Source organism: Parambassis ranga, chromosome 7, assembly GCF_900634625.1.
Source record: "Parambassis ranga chromosome 7, fParRan2.1, whole genome shotgun sequence".
Classification (NCBI taxonomy): domain Eukaryota; kingdom Metazoa; phylum Chordata; class Actinopteri; family Ambassidae; genus Parambassis; species Parambassis ranga.
Window position 1 is genome coordinate 10,679,021 of NC_041028.1, and position 17,609 is coordinate 10,696,629.

The 17,609-nt window shown below is 42.8% G+C and overlaps 1 long non-coding RNA gene across 1 annotated transcript; it reads left to right on the forward strand.

The window, feature by feature from the left end:
* The first annotated feature begins 11,479 nt into the window (after positions 1–11,479).
* On the forward strand, positions 11,480–16,111 carry LOC114438240 (uncharacterized). The gene is made up of 3 exons (XR_003670971.1): positions 11,480–11,710; positions 14,788–14,927; positions 15,274–16,111. It is a non-coding gene; the product is annotated as an uncharacterized LOC114438240 (long non-coding RNA).
* Positions 16,112–17,609: the final 1,498 nt, after the last annotated feature.

Sequence of the window (17,609 nt, forward strand, 5' to 3'; positions counted from 1 at the left end):
ACTGCTGCTTCAAGACTAAAGGTTACATTTCTGACACAAATATTGACGAATACAAAACAACCAAAACTAGAATAAAAGCAGTAAAAAAACTACAGTTAAAAACAGTAATATAGTGATTGTAGTTATTAATACACACAACTAGACTCTATTTTCCAACATGAAGCTAACTTCAGTCACTGCAGCGGGCAACACTGAGCTGATGCTGTGAGGGGACACATCTCTGTTACTTCACTTCTGTTGTATGTATTCATTCATATTGTTTAGAATTTCATTTCATTTCACATTGTAACAATACATTTTAACCAACACATCATCGACATGTACTGTGTGTATCCTCGAATATTTCTGTTCTGCTGTTTACTCTTGTATTACTGGAGGTTACAGTTTATCCTGTTGGTATGTTTATAATGTGTGATGCTGAAAGGAACCATAATTGATCATTAACCTTCTCCAGTGTGTCAGGCAATGCATGGCATTATCAGTGAATCACGACTGCCCATACACACTAAAACACTGTCGCATTATTGTTGTTCAACTTGACCTTCAGGTCATCTGTCCTTCACTGACACAGTTTTAAAGAGCAGTGAGCGGAGAGATCCTCGCCATCAGTCACTGCCGCTCGCCTAGTCACAGTCACACACTGACTGACTGACACACTGACCCCTGGGGAATGTCAAGTGTGTTTACTGATGGGCAATGTGAACTGAACAGAATGATGCACCCTGCATACGACCTTCATGCGTGTAGGACAAGTGTTGCAGTCTGTTCAGTAGCAGAAGCTCCTTTCCAACGAGGTCCATGCATTAGGAGAAACAGGAACAAGTCCAGTCTTCATGACCTTTATCAATTTTTAATTGCTTTCGGACAGACTTCTATAAAAGCTGGCTCAGAATTGCCTGCAAACCTGCAGCCATGTGTGATTCATAACATATGGACCAAATCTCAACCAAATTTTGGGGAACATTAGGGCACTGTTGCCATCTAGTGGATTCTGCTGTAGTCACAGAGTCTTTTGAGTCTGCACAAAACTCCATTTATATATAACTTATTCAGAATAACACCTAATTCCTTGAAGAAGTGGTGCACACTCTCATGCTGACATGTTGCTAAAAGCTACATAGATAAATGCCTGAATGACTCATTCAGCTTCAGTAGTCATGGTTATTATTGTTTGGCGTCGTCTCTGTGACAAGTACTGGAATTAATAGGACTTTTAAAATGACCTTATTTGTCCACTGTGTGAGGCGTCTGAAGGTAATATGGCTCATTTTACATCCTTGGTGGAGAACATAGCTCTGTGGCTTGAATTACCTTCCCCTCAGCTCGTCTCCCAGTGAAAATCCTGTTTTCCCATGCAGTGATGGTGCAATGTGCTGAGCTTGGTGATATCTCAGGGCCCCTCCACGGTGGAGGAGGGGAACGCAGACATGCTTACTGCCTCCCTTTTAGAAACCATCATTTCAGCAGGATCGATAGTACGTCCCACTCCATGGCTGGAAGAGTGCACTGCCTGTGGTGGTGGTGGTGAGGAGGAGGAGGATGAGGAGGAGGAGGAGGAGGGGTGTATGTGTGGACAGCTGCACCAAGACAAGTCCGAGCAACACTCGCAGTCAAGGTGAATGATCACATGCTGCGTCAGACACTCTGCTCCTCACTCGCTCTGAGATGCAGTTTCTGAGGAGGACCGGTGGGTGGATGCCGTCCCCATGTGGTGTATGCAGGCATCATACTGATGAAGTATGTGAACTAGTTCAGGTACTTCATGTCCTGAGTTCACAAACATGCACGGGGATGAATCAAAATCTGTGTCTGATGCATCTTGCAGACATCGTCCCCCACCTCTTTGATTGTATTGTATGTTGAGGACTTTAATAGATTTATGCTGTAGGTGAGAAGACGTCTCATGTTTCAGTGGATCGCTTGCAATATAAAAGCATCACAGCTTACACAGCAATAAAGATCATCTGTACCAGTTATTAGAAACAGTGTGCTTCAGAAAATCATTCACAGAGAGAATACTGACCTCTGGTTGGTTATTTATAACTCTGTGCTGTGCTCAATAGGCCCAGTGAAAAAACATTTTACACCATCATTATTTTTAATCAACCCTGTTTCATGGTTGTAACACGTAATGTTTAACAGTTTTTGTGACACTTCATCACACTTACATCCTGACTGTCAGTCCCATTTTTAAAATATAATTGTCTGAATGTGCAAGTTGTCGTAAAAATGCCTGCCAAATACCTTTTACCATAATTTTAGCTACAATTCAGTAACAAGAGTCACAAGCTCACTCCATTGCTGGTGTCTTTGCATGTACTTGATGTGTACTCTCCTCCTGCGATTTTGAGTGGATTGCCAGCTGGTTTGAATCGGTCTCAAGAGGTGAAGCACTGCAGGACAGGGGCGATGTGGTTGGGACAGGATGTGCGGTGCAGTACCAGCATCCCCACTGCTCAGATCCCTGCTCATTTGTCAAGTTGCCTGCAGACTTGAATGGTGCATTGCTGCTAAAACACAGAGAGGTAATCAGCAGCCGGAGCAGCACACCTCCAGGGACGGGTCCCAGGTGGATGAGAGCCTCTTTGGGCGATGTGCAGATTAAAGCGGCCGTTTTCATCTAAAAAATAAAATAAAATAAAATAACCAGAGGGTTAAACTGCAGACAGGTTTGTGTTGGTGGACATTCTAATAAAATTCATTAAATGTTGATTAGATGCAGAAAATGTTGAGTATATGTTCTACGTGTACTTTGCTGTCAGAGCTTGCTGTAAAAGCTGGAAACTATTTTTACGCATGGAGCCCCCCTGAGTGCAGCAAGCAGGAAGAAAAAAATGAGTCATTTTTATTTTTTTTATTTTTACAATAAAAAATGTAATTGTAATTAAATGTAATTAAATGTAAATGTAAAAATTACAATAAGACATTTTATTTGTTTCATTATAATTCAAATTATCTGACAGATTTAATGAGATGATTTCCTTGCTGGTCCAGGCAGAAAAGCCGAGAGAGGTCACAGCATTTACAGTGGCTTTGTTCTGTTGGTTTTTGTGCAGTAGATGGAAGGACCCACAGAGCAGAGAGGTGACAGGCCCGTCTGTGCTCTATAGTCCATCCTCACACTCACACTTATCATCAGAAAGCATCCAGGACATGAGCGGCCATTCTCATCCGTCACGCAGTGATTTGGCAGATGGTGGATGCAGACTCTCACGTGGTCAAAGCGCTCCTGGCTGCCTGCATAAAGCTAGTGTGTGTCCAGGAGCTCAGTGTGGGACTCATCCAGAGTGGAAATTGGCAGCAGTAGCACCTTTCTGGTAGGCAAAGAAAAATGTGAACATGAAACAGAAACAGAAATTCTGAACATGAATCACTGAAATGTGATCTAATTCCACTCATCAATTTGGAATAAAAATGGAGCTGTACTGAACAGAGGACAAAAATATATTGAGATTTTGGTTTGAGCATGGTATACCTTTCAAATCAGTTTGTTGTAATGTGCCCTCATCATGGCAGCATGGCTGTGACCCAGCTTCTTGTTTCCTAAAGGGAAAGAAAAGGAGGAGGCAATGACACTGCTGCACCACCAGGCTGTCCAACCAACATCTTTATATAGCTAAAACTAAAATGATCATTTTATACAAGGTGACACGAGCCACTAAATAGCTGGTGGCCCAACATGATTCACAACGTGAATCACAGTCTGCAAACAGCAGTACAGGTCAGTCACAATAAAGTTGACCCCTGATCCTCTTATTAACATCGTTATTGACTGCTCAATGATAAAAAAAAGTCTTTAAAATTAAGGCCATGTTTTATAAAATTAGCACTCACACAGACCAGCCTTCCTCCTTGAAAAAGTAAAAAATATAATTTTGAATTGAAAATGAGGTTATTTAATATTTTAGCATCTCTTTTAACTCTGATGAACATGGCTCATTGTGTGCGTTAATTCAACAAGAAAGAGATGCTTAAAGTTTCTTTGCTGGTCCTGGAAGTTTTTAAATTCGGCCTCACATGTAGTCCCTTATATTCTGTAAAAAATTACTTTTCTTTTTAATTTAGCAGTTAGAGCTAAAACATAAAAAAAGGTGCAGAGAGAAATATTTTAATCGCAATTAAAAAAGAAAAACATAAAGAAATATGTTTTCTAGGGACATAAAAAAAGAAGAAAATCAGAAGTAAATCAGAACTATTACTGAGATCTTGTTATTATCGATCACACAGTTTACATCGCACTCATTAACCAGCACCATCATCATGCGTCAGGAATCACCCTGGGGCTGCTGAAGCTGAAATGTTTCTCAGGATGATCTGGAGGAGCCTATACATTATGTGTCTGTGTCCCCTGTGTGCTTAGACCTGTTTTTGACAAATGGCAACCGTGAATGTAGGCCAGGAGTCAAGGCACATCTAGGGATGACAGGAGTCGTTGTGGAATATATGCAACACTCATCCAAGAAACCTGGAACACAGAATACAATGCAGCAGGGAAAAGGACCAAAATAACAAGCAGCTCACCATCGCTGCAGATGAAGCCGGTACACAAACAGCACAGGAGACCATATTCAGCGGCATGGGGGTGCCTTAGACACAGAGAGTCATTTACCTGCCCTTGGAAATGCACATTTATTTGCAGCCATCTCTCTTATTGTTTATTTTAAAATATATATACACACACAGGGAAGCTAGAGATTACATCCCCGTTCAAGCAAAGTAAAGACTTCCTGCTGCATTCTCCCTTACTTAAGCCTGATCTGTGCATTATACTTTGCCTCAATGCTTCTGTACAGAGGAGGCTAGCTGCTGCTGACACTGACAGCTGACAGAGCTGCTGCTCATTCACCACAACAGAGCAGCCAGCTGTCAGAAGTTCAGCCACTCACTATAATGTCAATTCATCATAGACCTTTTTACTAGCAGCTCTCTGACACAGAGGGAGAAACTGATGACTGCCTGCACTTCATATGTTTCACATATCAAGCCCGGCCTTCTCTTTGTTATCACTGTGACCGACGCTGTGAGGGATTCTCTAATTAAAAAGAAAGCCACGTTTCTGTGTCAGTGAAATAAAAGACCGGTTTGTTTACAGGCCTTCCTCTTTGACCACATTTGACCTGTTTTGCAGTTTAACCATGTCTTTTTCACTCCACTTGGCATTGAGAAGAATCTGCTCATCTTTACAAAATGAGGTCAGCAAAGAAGCAGTGGTGCAGTGAAACACAGCGCACACCTTCTTCTACAAAGTCAGGATCACATCAGTCTATGCCAGACTGCATGAACTAAGCAGAGAAAGATTTTTGTGAAGTTAATTTATTGCTAGCTGGCCTCAATTACCTCCTTTTCTGGCTCTATTTTTCATCGGCAATGTCAAGTATCCCCTGTGATTACGCCTTACAACCACCTAATCACTTACGTTCACTGAAATCCTTCTTTTTCTATTCAAACTTGTCAGATTTTCAGAAATAAATTCACCCCAGATGAAACAGAAAATAAACCCGCAGTTTCAAAGAAGTGGAGTCAGTCATTAGTCGAAGCATTTCTCCACCTTGACTGAGGACTATTGAGAATTAGTCTGAACTGATGTGTAAACCAAACAAGCTGCTGAGCTTGTGAATCAATGTGTCTATTATCTTTTCAGGACAGATCAATGGAGCTAAGGAATGAGCTGTGAATGGCAAAAAAAGAAAGACATGCATACTCACTAGCCAACAGTGAGACTCAACTCCATTATCTGTGTGAGTCAAGACTGCCCATACCTGACAGATGAGCTTTACTCCCTCAGATGAACATTAACTCAGTTTTGCTGCATCCTGATAACTCAAAAAAAGTATATACGACACCAGGAAGCAAAAACACCTGCTTAGTTTCCCTCCAACGCCAGTACTGATTCTATTTTCTTAATGCAAACTATAAGTAAGAACGAGAGCCATGCATGAATGCATATAGATGACTCTACTCTAAATTACACTCATGTGATATATGAGTCTTTACACTCGTCCCCATGTTGTGCCCTTGGCCAAGCTAACAAGAAGGAATATTAAGTCAAATGGAGAACCAGAGGCGATGAAGTGACAGTCACCAGGTAAAGCATAGCGAGGTAATCTAATAGGACATGTAAAAGGGCCCCTCCTCATGGCTTATTCATTACAGGGGATGCCATTACTGAGAATGGTGTGGGCTCTGTGAGGGATATGCTGGAGGGAGCTGTCTCCCCCCCGCCTCCTCCTGGTGTCACTGAGTATAGAGGAGAGGACGGATGCGGACTGATGCAGCTGCAGCACTGAATGCAGATCGCACATGCAGGGAATGATGCTGCGCTCTCAGCTGATGGATAACACGCACGCATATGATTCATACAGACACTGACTGATGTGGACATCACTATGTAGCCGATTCCCAATAGACCATCATGTGAATTTTGCTGATTCAGCAATCTGTATCAGCATCCTATAAGGGTCAGTGATAGAAGTAAAAAAAAAGGCTTCATGCAACATACAAACACACGATAAGCTTACAAATTGTAAGTACACTTTTTGGCAGGATGGAGTGAGGGTTAGTATGAGACGCATGCAGCTGCTGGTTTTGGCTCCTGATGATGGGGGATCACAGGGTTCGATTAGGGGCCCAGGCAGAACAAAGTCATGTAAAAAAGGAAAAAAAAAACTTCTGCAGTAAGAAGCAGAGAGCGCTGCACTGCTGCAGAGAGCAGATGAGACACTGACGCCTCAAAGACAGAGAATTTGTAACAGAACCGCCAAGGTCCACACAATGTCCATGCAGTGCACCGCAAATGTCATCTCTGTATTAGCAAGTGCAAAAAGAGAAGTTCAACCATACTGCCTGACTAAAAGATGGATGACCTCACTCTCACGGAGTTGTGCAACGCACAAAAGACAAATTTGTTTGGTCAAGGTATTTCTATATTTTAGCGCAGTGCAGAATAGCACCAGCGGAGCGGTGCATTTTGGGTAATGAAAGGCAGGTAATAGGGTTTGCAGATTAAAGAACGTGTGCTCAGTGGATTTGCGAAACTTTGAGCAACTTTTGAGGTGCTCTTAGATTGTGACATTGACTGACTGCTTACTTGGTTATTACTCATTTGTCACAATAATCCTGTAATAATAAGCAATAATCCTGTTGTGTGCTTTGTGGTTCCTGCTTTTTTGAGTACATGGTTAAAATTTAATTATAAATAAAAGTATAATAAATCAAACTAATTTTTAAACCACTGACCAGGTAACAAATGTTCAGATTTAAAAATCTGGATTACATCTTTTTATAACATCTACCAGGACACATATCCACTCTCTTTATTAAGATGTGACATTTCAGATATTGTCACAAATTTCAGAGCATATCAGAGCAGACAGCCTCTCTGTGGAACAAACAGCCCCTCAATGAGGTTTTGAGCACCCTCATATCTCAAAGCAGCTTTTGCTGTGGTGTGAGAATGAATAAAAAGGGATGGAGTGTGTGCGTGGAGGGGGTCTCTCTTGTGAGAAGTCCTTTACACTGATGATTCTCAAGAGTGTTGATGAGGAAGAGGAGGAGGGGTTGCTGAGGAGGACAGGAGAAAGGGGTTGGACTGAGGATATGCACACACACACTGACCCTGGAGGTTGCATTCCCCTTTAAAAGTCCCATCCCACTCAGATACGCAGAGCTCATGCAGGATCTGCTGCGGCAGTGGGGGAACACTGCTGAGCTGTGCAGTTTATGCTGCCAGCAAGCGTGCAAAGAAGAGGAGGGGGGGAGCGAGCGTGTACAGGAGGAGGAGGAATGAGGGAGAGAGAGGGAGAGAGAGAGTGCAAACAATGTCATTCTGTTCAGGAGGCAATGCTGCAGTCAACTTTGCCGCGCCATGAAAGCACATCACCAGCAAGCAAAAGGGCTCAGAGTGAGTGCAGAGAAGTTTTCCTCCTCTCCTCCCCGTGTGTGATGCGGCACGAGACTCCCCTGTAGGTATACATTTCTTTCTTCTCTTGTCTTATTTATCTTGAATGTTGTCTTCCTCTTCGTAAAAGGATAGTGTACTTCTTCAATCAGCCTCACAGGAGTTGATATGTCTGTGTGCATGCCTGCAGCGTTGAAGCTTCTGGCTGCTTCTGTCTCATCAGTTTCCAGCCTCCTCTGCACCAGCAATAACCAGCCAGACAGCCAGTCAGTTAGCAGTCAGGCTCCACTGCTCCCTCATCCATGTTTAACACATGGTACAGGCTGGAAATAGCAGCCGGCGTGTCAGATAGCGGCTGGTCGAGAGGACTCGCCATTTGATACAAGGACAAAAAAAACTAACCAGGATGTTAAGAGTTCCCTCCACTAGAGGAGACTTTTATCTTTGCTGACCTAGCTTTTAGAGGAGTGCAGACAGTCTCACTTTTCTCTTATAGTTGTGGGTTTAAATTTAGCAGCATGTGTTAAATACGAAAAGGATGGTTGAAACTGTTAGTGAGGATGCATTGTATCGGTGATCCTGGGCTGTGAGTGTGTGTGAGTCCTGAATGGGGAAATGAGAATGAGGCTACAGTGGCCTGCATGGGACAGCTGAGCTGTGGTGCAGTCATGAAGTTGTGCTGTAGCTAGTGGGACTTTTCTGCCATCCTATAAACAGACAGCAGTGCAGAGCGCAGCTCGGTGACATATTTCTTTTAAAGAGTTTGGCACAAACTGTGAAAAATAAACTGTACTGGCTAGTTTTGTGTCTTGTTTTAGATATTTAGGTTTTTGTTTATCTCGTGGATAAACACACAAATGAAAAGGTTTCCCAAAGCAGAACCACTCTTACAGTCTGGAGCATTGCTGCAGCAGTGTCAGCAGTATCTTAGGAACTCTCCGCTCTAAAAGTCAATGTAGCGACTTTTGTCTTATTGCAGTGTCTCCAAGGTTTCTTTAACAAAATGTAAAATAGTTCATAACAGGAAAAGCTTTATATAAGTGAGTAGTTATTCAAAATGTGTTCTGAAACCTGCTGATGAGTCCAATCAGGTCAGTTCACCTTGGTTGCAGGCTCGGTCAGCTCTGAGTTCACTTCAGGTAACTGTGTTAAGACCTTAACAAAGCCAGCCCTGCGTCATCAGCTGGTTCTCTGCAAGGCAGAAGCCCAGAGCATCTCTCTGGCCTTTTGGGTTGCTCTCCACTGCAGGCAGGCAACTGCGATGATAGAGGCAAGATGTATTAAAAGGTCCGCACTACATCCGGAGCCTGACATCATCTCAGAACATCTGCAGTTCTCCTGCTCACACTTTCACTGAGGGTGGGTGCTGCACTGCCGGCAAAGAAAACTGCCGCACTCACCTGATGTTGCTTGCACCTCACTTCTGCCCTCCCCACCACCCCCTCCTCCTCCTCTCTCATCCTCTTTCCTCCTCCTCTTTCCTTGTCTCCAATTTCTCTACTGTAGTATCTCTCTGAGGTACAGTTGGCCAGCACAGCAACCTCACCGGCATGCTTTGCACCTCTGTGATTGTGCCATCCCATCCCCCCTAACCCCTCCTCCCCTGCTGAAAAGTATGCAGCACATGCTCTCAACATCCTCCTTGAGCAATTTGCCTGAGTGAATAGAGAGGGGGGGGGGTGAAGAGAGAGAGAGAGAGAGAGAGAGGAGAGACAGAGAGAAAAAAAGGCAAGAGCCAGTGAGCCGACAGGAGAACAGCAATCCTGCAGTGTCCTGCAGCAGCTGAGCTCCTGCAGTGCCGGCCTCTAATAGCACACATGCACAAGTGCGCACGCACGCACACATACACACATAAAGAGAGACAGAGATGCAAATCCACAGGAACACAGGGATGCACATTCTCCCTCAGACTGTCCTTAAGTCACGTGACAACACAGTGGTCAGAATGAGGCCGAGCAGGCCGTTTCAGCACACTGTGTGTGAGTTTAGAGACAGAAAAGAAAGACCCCCTCACACACACATTCACACACTCTGCCCAGAGAGCTCCACAAGGAGGCACTGGTGAGATTAGCCGATTGCTACACCCCCCCCCCCTTCTGATGGTGCATTGTCCCGTTCCAGCACTCCAGTTCCGATGATGTAATCAATGCAGCAAGCTTTGAACTTGCTGGGCTAGGGGTTCCTTCCCCCCCCCACACACTCCCCCCACCCCCCATTACTCCCCCCTGACTGACACAGATGCAAATGTGAGGCCTCAGCTGCAGTCTGTGTCCCAGGTAGGAAGATGAATAAATTACAGCTTTATGTGACGATTCAGCTATTAAAGTGCAGAAAATAATTTCCTGTGAGTGGGCTAGCTTTTAAAGGTTGTCCATATTTCACTCTTGTACAAACAGACAGTTCATGCTCACACAAAAAAAACTCAGTTGGTGGAACTACTGCTGGCACTTTGTCAGAACTCTGCTGTGCAGTGCAGTGCCGCATCACCACTTCCAATCAATTAAAGCATCAATCTGCAGGGAACTGGACCTCACACCTTTTACAAAGTTGCTCTGTTTTTTTGTAGCTGCGGTCAGGGGGACAAAGACAAACCTCTAAACACAGCTAAAGGTGCTTTCTGGGTGTAATATCATAGCGACTTTGCTCTTTCATTGATAAGGTCATCAGTCTGTTGACAGGCTGCAGTGAGAGAGCAGCACCAGTGATGTACAGGACGGTGCTTTAGAGATGCTCAGGCAGCCAGACCATATTGTAGCAGGTGAGTTTTGCTGAGCTGGCTCCTGCCACTGTACCCAGAATCTGCCTAGTGATCAACTTCCACCACAGCAGTGATGAACCGGCATCACCCCCCTCCTCCTGTTAAAAAAAAAAAACCTGAGCGGCTCTGAGTAATTAGTAGTTGTGGATGGTGATGATTCTGCACATTTGATTCAGTTAAACAAACTGAATTGAACTGCACCTCTAAACCGTACATATGTGCATACATCTCTGTGATCCAACCAGCAGGGGACGCCTTCTGATTTGCATCTGCTTTTGAATTTTAGATTTGACATTAAATGTCAGTGCTGCAAGATTTATGTTTAACACGTATTTCCCCTCTGCAGATCTATTCCCTCTGATGTTAGAATTCATACTGATGGTCCTCATTTGTAGCTAATGTGATCTACACAGTATGATCTGATGAATCAGCAGCTTTCACCTGCGTGCTGTGCTGGTGCCTGGTTACAGCTTTTGTAAACTCTGCTCTGGACGTCCTGCTAATAATAAGAGCAGCTCTGCAGCCACATTTACTGGACTCCACAGAGAGCGTCAAAGGACAGAAAAGTTTCTGCCTGCAGGCAAACTGGACCAGATGATCTGACATGATAATGTTCTTTTCTTAAACATCCATCCTCACGTACTCTCTCCTCCTAGCAAATGAACCCATCACACACAGAATCACAGTCATTTCGTTATGTGTTGCAGTGCTCAAAGTGAAAGCTATGCTAACTCACTAAAGCAGGCTGAGTCATGGTGGGTCTTTTCTGGGTTTCCCCCCTCTCTGATTCTCTGCTCCTCCCCCTCTGCTCTAGGAGCAGGCTCATACACCCGTCCGGCTGCTGGTGGCGTGTTGGAACATGCCTTGACTTGTTGTGCTGCCTGAGTGAAGCAAGGAGAGAGAGACAGCCACAAACACACAGAGAGAGAGAGAAGGAAGAGGCTGCTGGTCAACAGTCTTCCTGGTGTGAAGTCACCCACAGCTCTGCAGCACCCGTGGACGGTGTACTCGTTGGAGATGAGGAGAGTGGAGAGAGGAGCTGCCCAGCCAGCTTGGTGAGTGTCAAAACTGTGTGTGCTTCTGTCATATAGTGTTACAACTTAACACTTAGGCAAACATGTAGGGTAATCATTATTGTAGAAAAAAGGGAGCACGGCCCACCTCCACTTGGAGTGGAGTGTGGGGAAGTGAAAGATGCCAGGTGGAGGCCCTTCAGCTGAATAAACCCTGTAAGTTGATTCAAGTGTGAATAAGATAAACCCTTGTTAATTTGAAGCATGCAGCTCTCAGTGATGTGAAAGCGTCCACGCCGAGTCCTGATGCTAGCATGACGCCATGGTGACTACTATACCAAACTTTACACAGTTACTAAACTCACAAACATGCACACACAGCACCGCCACTGACCCTTACACACGTTTTCAGACCCTCACTGAGAAGGAGAGCTGTTTTTGTTATTGTTTTGTCTCCTGTTCCAAATGAAAGCCAGTTTCCATCAGGAGACCCAGCAGGCCAAACACAGAGAGTTCAGACCTCTTTGTTTGTCCTTACAACTGATTTGTATCAGACTGGAGCTGATCTGAGTCTCTGCTCTTGACTGACGGTGTGTCAGAAGATTCAGAAAGCTCTCAGTCATCTGTGTTTGAGCCAGGAAGTGAAATAAGATTACGTACAGTGTACACAGAGACGCAGATAATCAGGGCCAGACTGTCCACGCTGTCACACATAATCACATGTTACTGATAAGGAAAAATACAGGAAAAACTTGTATGGGCCGGTAAAAACTCAAATACATTAATCACTCTGTGACTCAGATGATAATCATGTAGTGTCCACTGCACTATGATCTGTGTATCTTACTTGTGCGTGGTCAAACAAGAAGATAGTTACTGAGGCAACTGTTTTCTGGTAACCAGGAGTGGTGAGCGCTGTGTGTCAGACTCAAAATCATTAAATTAGAATTATAAAATGATAATTTTTAATAATAAATGATCATTATTACAGTTTGACAGTCAAAACCATCAACCGTTAACACCATACACATGTTTTAAAGTAGGCTGAAAAATACAAGTTTCTCCTAATCATTGTCTAACATGTTATGTTTATGAAAACAAACATAAATACTCAACCTCAAGACAGGCTTAGCTTCAATGACTGACATATCATGAGCGTGCAGGTCATGTGTAACATGGCTCTACAGTAAATACTAATGTCATTGTTAGCCATAAGATGATTAGGTTTGTGGCATGGGACCGGAGCAGGGAAGCATGACTGTTGGAGTGTTGCTCGCTGACACTGGAACAACCACAGCAGAGCGGGGCAAGGCAGGGAAGGCGGTGTGAAGTAACATACACAGGGGTTGGTGCTGGGTAGCTGGGTGAATGTGTTTGTAAGCATCACACACACTGATGCCTGACAGCATAGAGGGATCCAGTATATTCGAGACATGTAGATGAGCCCAGTTTTCAGGTGTATATATGTGTGTGTGTGCATGTTTTGCTGAAGTGATGGCAAATCTTCAAATCTTTGTTGCTGAGGAGAAATGTTGTCTGTAATAAGTGGAGCCATACATTTAAACAATTGCCATTATGACACAAATAGAATATGTAATGTCTGCTACTCATACATTTGATCACAGGGGCACTTCAAACTTCTCGTTTGATCTGCTACATGTGTGTATAGGAGTTTTTTCTTGTATATTTATTGTTCTTTGATATGCTGCTACTACAACGTAATTTCCCCACAGGGATTAATAAAGTAATTCTTAATTTTATTGTTAATTTACCAATAATTTGTAACTGACATGTAACAAACTTACATTAGCGTTTCAGGTCATTGATTTAATGAAACAAAACTACCAGAAAAAAAAGAGACCTAAAATCTATATAATCTATATTAGGAGGTTTATTTTATTTAAACCTCCTAATATATTATTAGCCCAAGAATTTGAACACGACAACAAGATTAGATTTTTTAAAACCTAACCCTAACACTTTTTGGGGTCCTCCAGGAAACATTGTGATTGTCAGCACATTTCTGCAGTGCATGTGTGGTGGTGTGAAGGTTGTTTTTCTTAATCCGCGTGCATTTTGTTACCGTAAGTTTCAGTGCATTGAGATCACAGTGTATAATGAATTCAACAACCGTATAATTGAAAATTAAACAAAAAAATATTGTGGTTCATTTTTCCATTTGTAACAATTTAGGATCGAGACATTCAACAGGAAGTTGAATGAAGTTTGCTATAATTATAGCTGGTAAATTCACTGCTAAAGATAAATTAATAATTAGATTGATTTATATTTTCATGGTTTAACTTCTGAATATTTCCCCAGTTCTCAGTTTTATATGCACCAGCATCCTGTTCCAGTCTAATTTAATTTATAATATATAACTGGACAGATTAAATTAGTTTATTAGTGGCTGGATGAATCTTACATGTTTGCAAACTAATGTTCCACATGTAGGACAGAAGACAAAAATATGTGATAAATGAGAAGCCAGAGCAGGTGAGTGTGTGAGGCTCTGTGTTCACTGCTGCTCCTCCTGCTGTTTGCTGTGTAAAGCAATGTGGCAGCCAGTCACTCAGGGTTTTGTTTTCACTGGCTTTCCTCAATCCTGTATTAGGGATTACATCAAGGCCTGAGCAGGAAGGAATTCCTGTCATCATGTGCTCAGAGAAGGCAGCGTCTAGCTCGCCACAAAGACACAAAGGAACACGGATGCAGCTGTTTGCCAAATGAAAGCAGGTCAAGAGGTGCCTCTGTGTTTGTCTGTTGACATCACTTGTGTAAGAAGCGAGCAAACACATGTGCAGTGTGTGCATCAGCAAATATGCTGGTCGTAAACCTCCATCTGAGCATCACAAACTGCTTTCTTAGAAATATCTAAATTATTTCTTTAAAAGCATAGAAGGGCAAAAAAAAAAATAAACCACAAATCCAGCTCTGGAATTTCCAGTTACACAACCAAACATGCGTCATAAAACACACCAAAAGCAGACATAGAGGGCTACAAATAGCCTCACTGCAGATTTCAGCAGCAAAGACACACCAGATAGAGGATCTTCATCTGACTGTTTGTGTTTCAAACATCTCTCCCTCCTTCATAACTCCCTCTCTTCCTTCATCAGCCTCTAGTATCCATGTTGTCCTGTCAGCAGAGTGGCGTCCACAGGGAGAAGACAGTATGGAACGGTCAGGCGGCCTAAAATAGAACCGCACCGGACAAACGCAACTGATAGGGAGGGGATTTTTAGTTGCTGTCCCTGAGGTACATAAACACACACGCAGGGATTGTATGGCACTGAACAGATAGTCACACAGAAATAGATGATAAATTAAACTGAGCTTTTTGTTGCAAAACCATGAGTCATGGCATGCCTATTCTTAGTTCGGGGGTGTTTTTGTTTGCCCAAGTTATGTGCACTTAAAGTGATGTTGTGCAAAAGGCTAGACGAAGCTCAAGAGTCTGTTTGGGAACACACTCCGGGTCAGTTTGGGCAGCAGACTCATCAGTGCATTGTTGTTACATAAATATGTGAAAGACTAAGAAGAGTGCTTCTATGAATTTATCTGAGACTGTTACTCAATCACTTGCTTTCCTGCTTCTCTTGTAGAGCTTACGGCTGTTGGCAAGGCCCCATGCCACCCTTTTGGCGCATTTTAGCACAAGGCCACTTCCAACAACCACCATCAACACCAAAGCCGGGCATGAGAAGTGTGAACGTCACAGGTGGAAAGACCGGTGGGGGATTCTGCTGGGGCGGACAGACGGACAAATGAGCGGACGGACGCAGGCTGCTGTGGGTGTTTCTTTGGCAGTGTCTTAGCTGGTTGTTGTGAGGAGTGAGAACGAAGCAATCAGCAAGTATACTGCCGCAGAAATTCTTCGCAATAAGAGGCCCTGGGTGTCACGATGGGGAAAAAACAAAGAGGGAGGACATATGCACTGACACTTTAACAAACGGCCACACGGATCCTGCTGCTGCTGCTACTGTAAGTTTTTACCTGACACAGAGTGACTGAGAGCATGTTTGTTAACAGCTTCTACAGTGTTTACAATTGGATCCAAGCATCACACTTCAACACTGTGTGCTGTGCTCTCATGATCCTCTGCTGCCATCTTGTGACTGAAAGCAACCTCCCAGCATGCTGTCCTTCATCAAACACTGCACCAGTTCCAAAAAACCCACATTGTGTTCCTTTGTTTTCATTCAGACTCTGTTAAATCCCTTTTCATTCAGAAATTACAGCTTGGCTTACACTGATTCAGTCCCCCCTGTTTTTTTTTGTTTTTGTTTTGGTTTTTTTTTGCATTTTAGTTGCAAATGCATGATTTGCTTTGGGAGTTTTTTTTCTGGATGCTAACGTGAAAAATGGACTCCTAATTTATCAGTCATGGTCTGATCATTTCGTCATGTAAAAGAGGAGGTAAATAAAGGTTCCATAAAAGATTGATTTATCAATTTGCCTTGTTTGTTTTCACATTATAAATGCATTTTGTAATAATGGAAGACATGTGTTGTATAATCCACTTTGCACTGTGTAAAAGCACTTTGAAACCCTTCAAATAACGCCGTTGCCATGCGAACTCAGGAGACCTAATGAGTGCAGATGGACCAGGTGCACATTAATTTAATGTTTCATAGGCACACAGCACACACACACACTGTGGTGTTTTTATCTTTTTGTCTGTACAATCATCACACAGTGTTTTAAGTTGATTAATTGTTAACACCTGATAGAAGAGTCTGCACATTTTCACACTGAGTGTGTTTTCTGATGATAATGCAGATGCTGTGTTTGCTGCAGTCTGCAGGAAAAACAGCACTGCACTGCACTGCACTGCTGCAAACATAAAAAAGGAGGTTGTTTTTTTTTCGTGGGCTGCAGCAATGCAGAAGCTGTAAAGTCCTGGTGCCTCACAAGGTCAACCCTTTATTAGCGTTAAAACCTTTTTAAACATTAACTCTTTGGTAAACAATGCTTACAGGGCCACCACAAAATTAACAGCTGCTGGACACAAAGCAGGGCAACTACTGCTCATTACTCACAAATGTCACTGCTGTATTCATTGCACTGATAACCTGCGAGGCAGCGAAGAGGCAAAAGGTGACCATCAGTGGAACACTTTAGTTAAAACTGTGTAATGATTTCATTTTTTTTAAATAGCTCATCAGAATGCTGAGACAGTCCCTGTTTGCTGCTGGATGAGTAATCCACTGCATCACCGTGCATCTCTGTAATATACTGAGAATATATCAGGGTTCAATGCTGACATGATTTGTTGAATAACTGTTATATAGCAACATTACTGCTGAGTGATTGACAATTATTCCAATCATTTAACAAACCAAACCAACGGTGGCTGAGAGAGATCAAAACACTGCAGCTTAAGGAAACACATGCAAACACACCACCGAATATTTAACACAAGCAAATACTGAACAAAACCGTAAAGCTTATATAACTTCAGTTATTTAGGCCTAAAGCATTAAGAACAGCCAGGTCCGTCACTCTGTGGGGCCTCCTGGAAACATCTTCCATTTCTCTGTCACTGGTGAAAAAGGCCATTTTATTAAGTAAGTAAGAGGAAAATTCACATGAGCTTTAAGCTCAAGGGGGGAAATATGCAATAATTTGGCAGCCTTTCTTCTTTCTATTAGGCTATTTATAATTATATATTGTTATATATTATTTGTTGTGACTCTATAAATTCTATTTATCCCATCACAGTAACATTGTGTGTGGCATTTTCCAAAAAAAAGCTGCACCCATTGAAAGTAATGTGGCTTACTGTTATCAGCCCATGTGATTTTTGTTTTTCAAAATAAAATAATCTGAATCATGTTAAGTCAAAAAGCTTAAAAGTGTAATTAATGTGTTTTCACGTTACTAATATTACATACACATACAGGTGAAGTGTACTGCCGCGCCTGAACTGTGTCTGAAG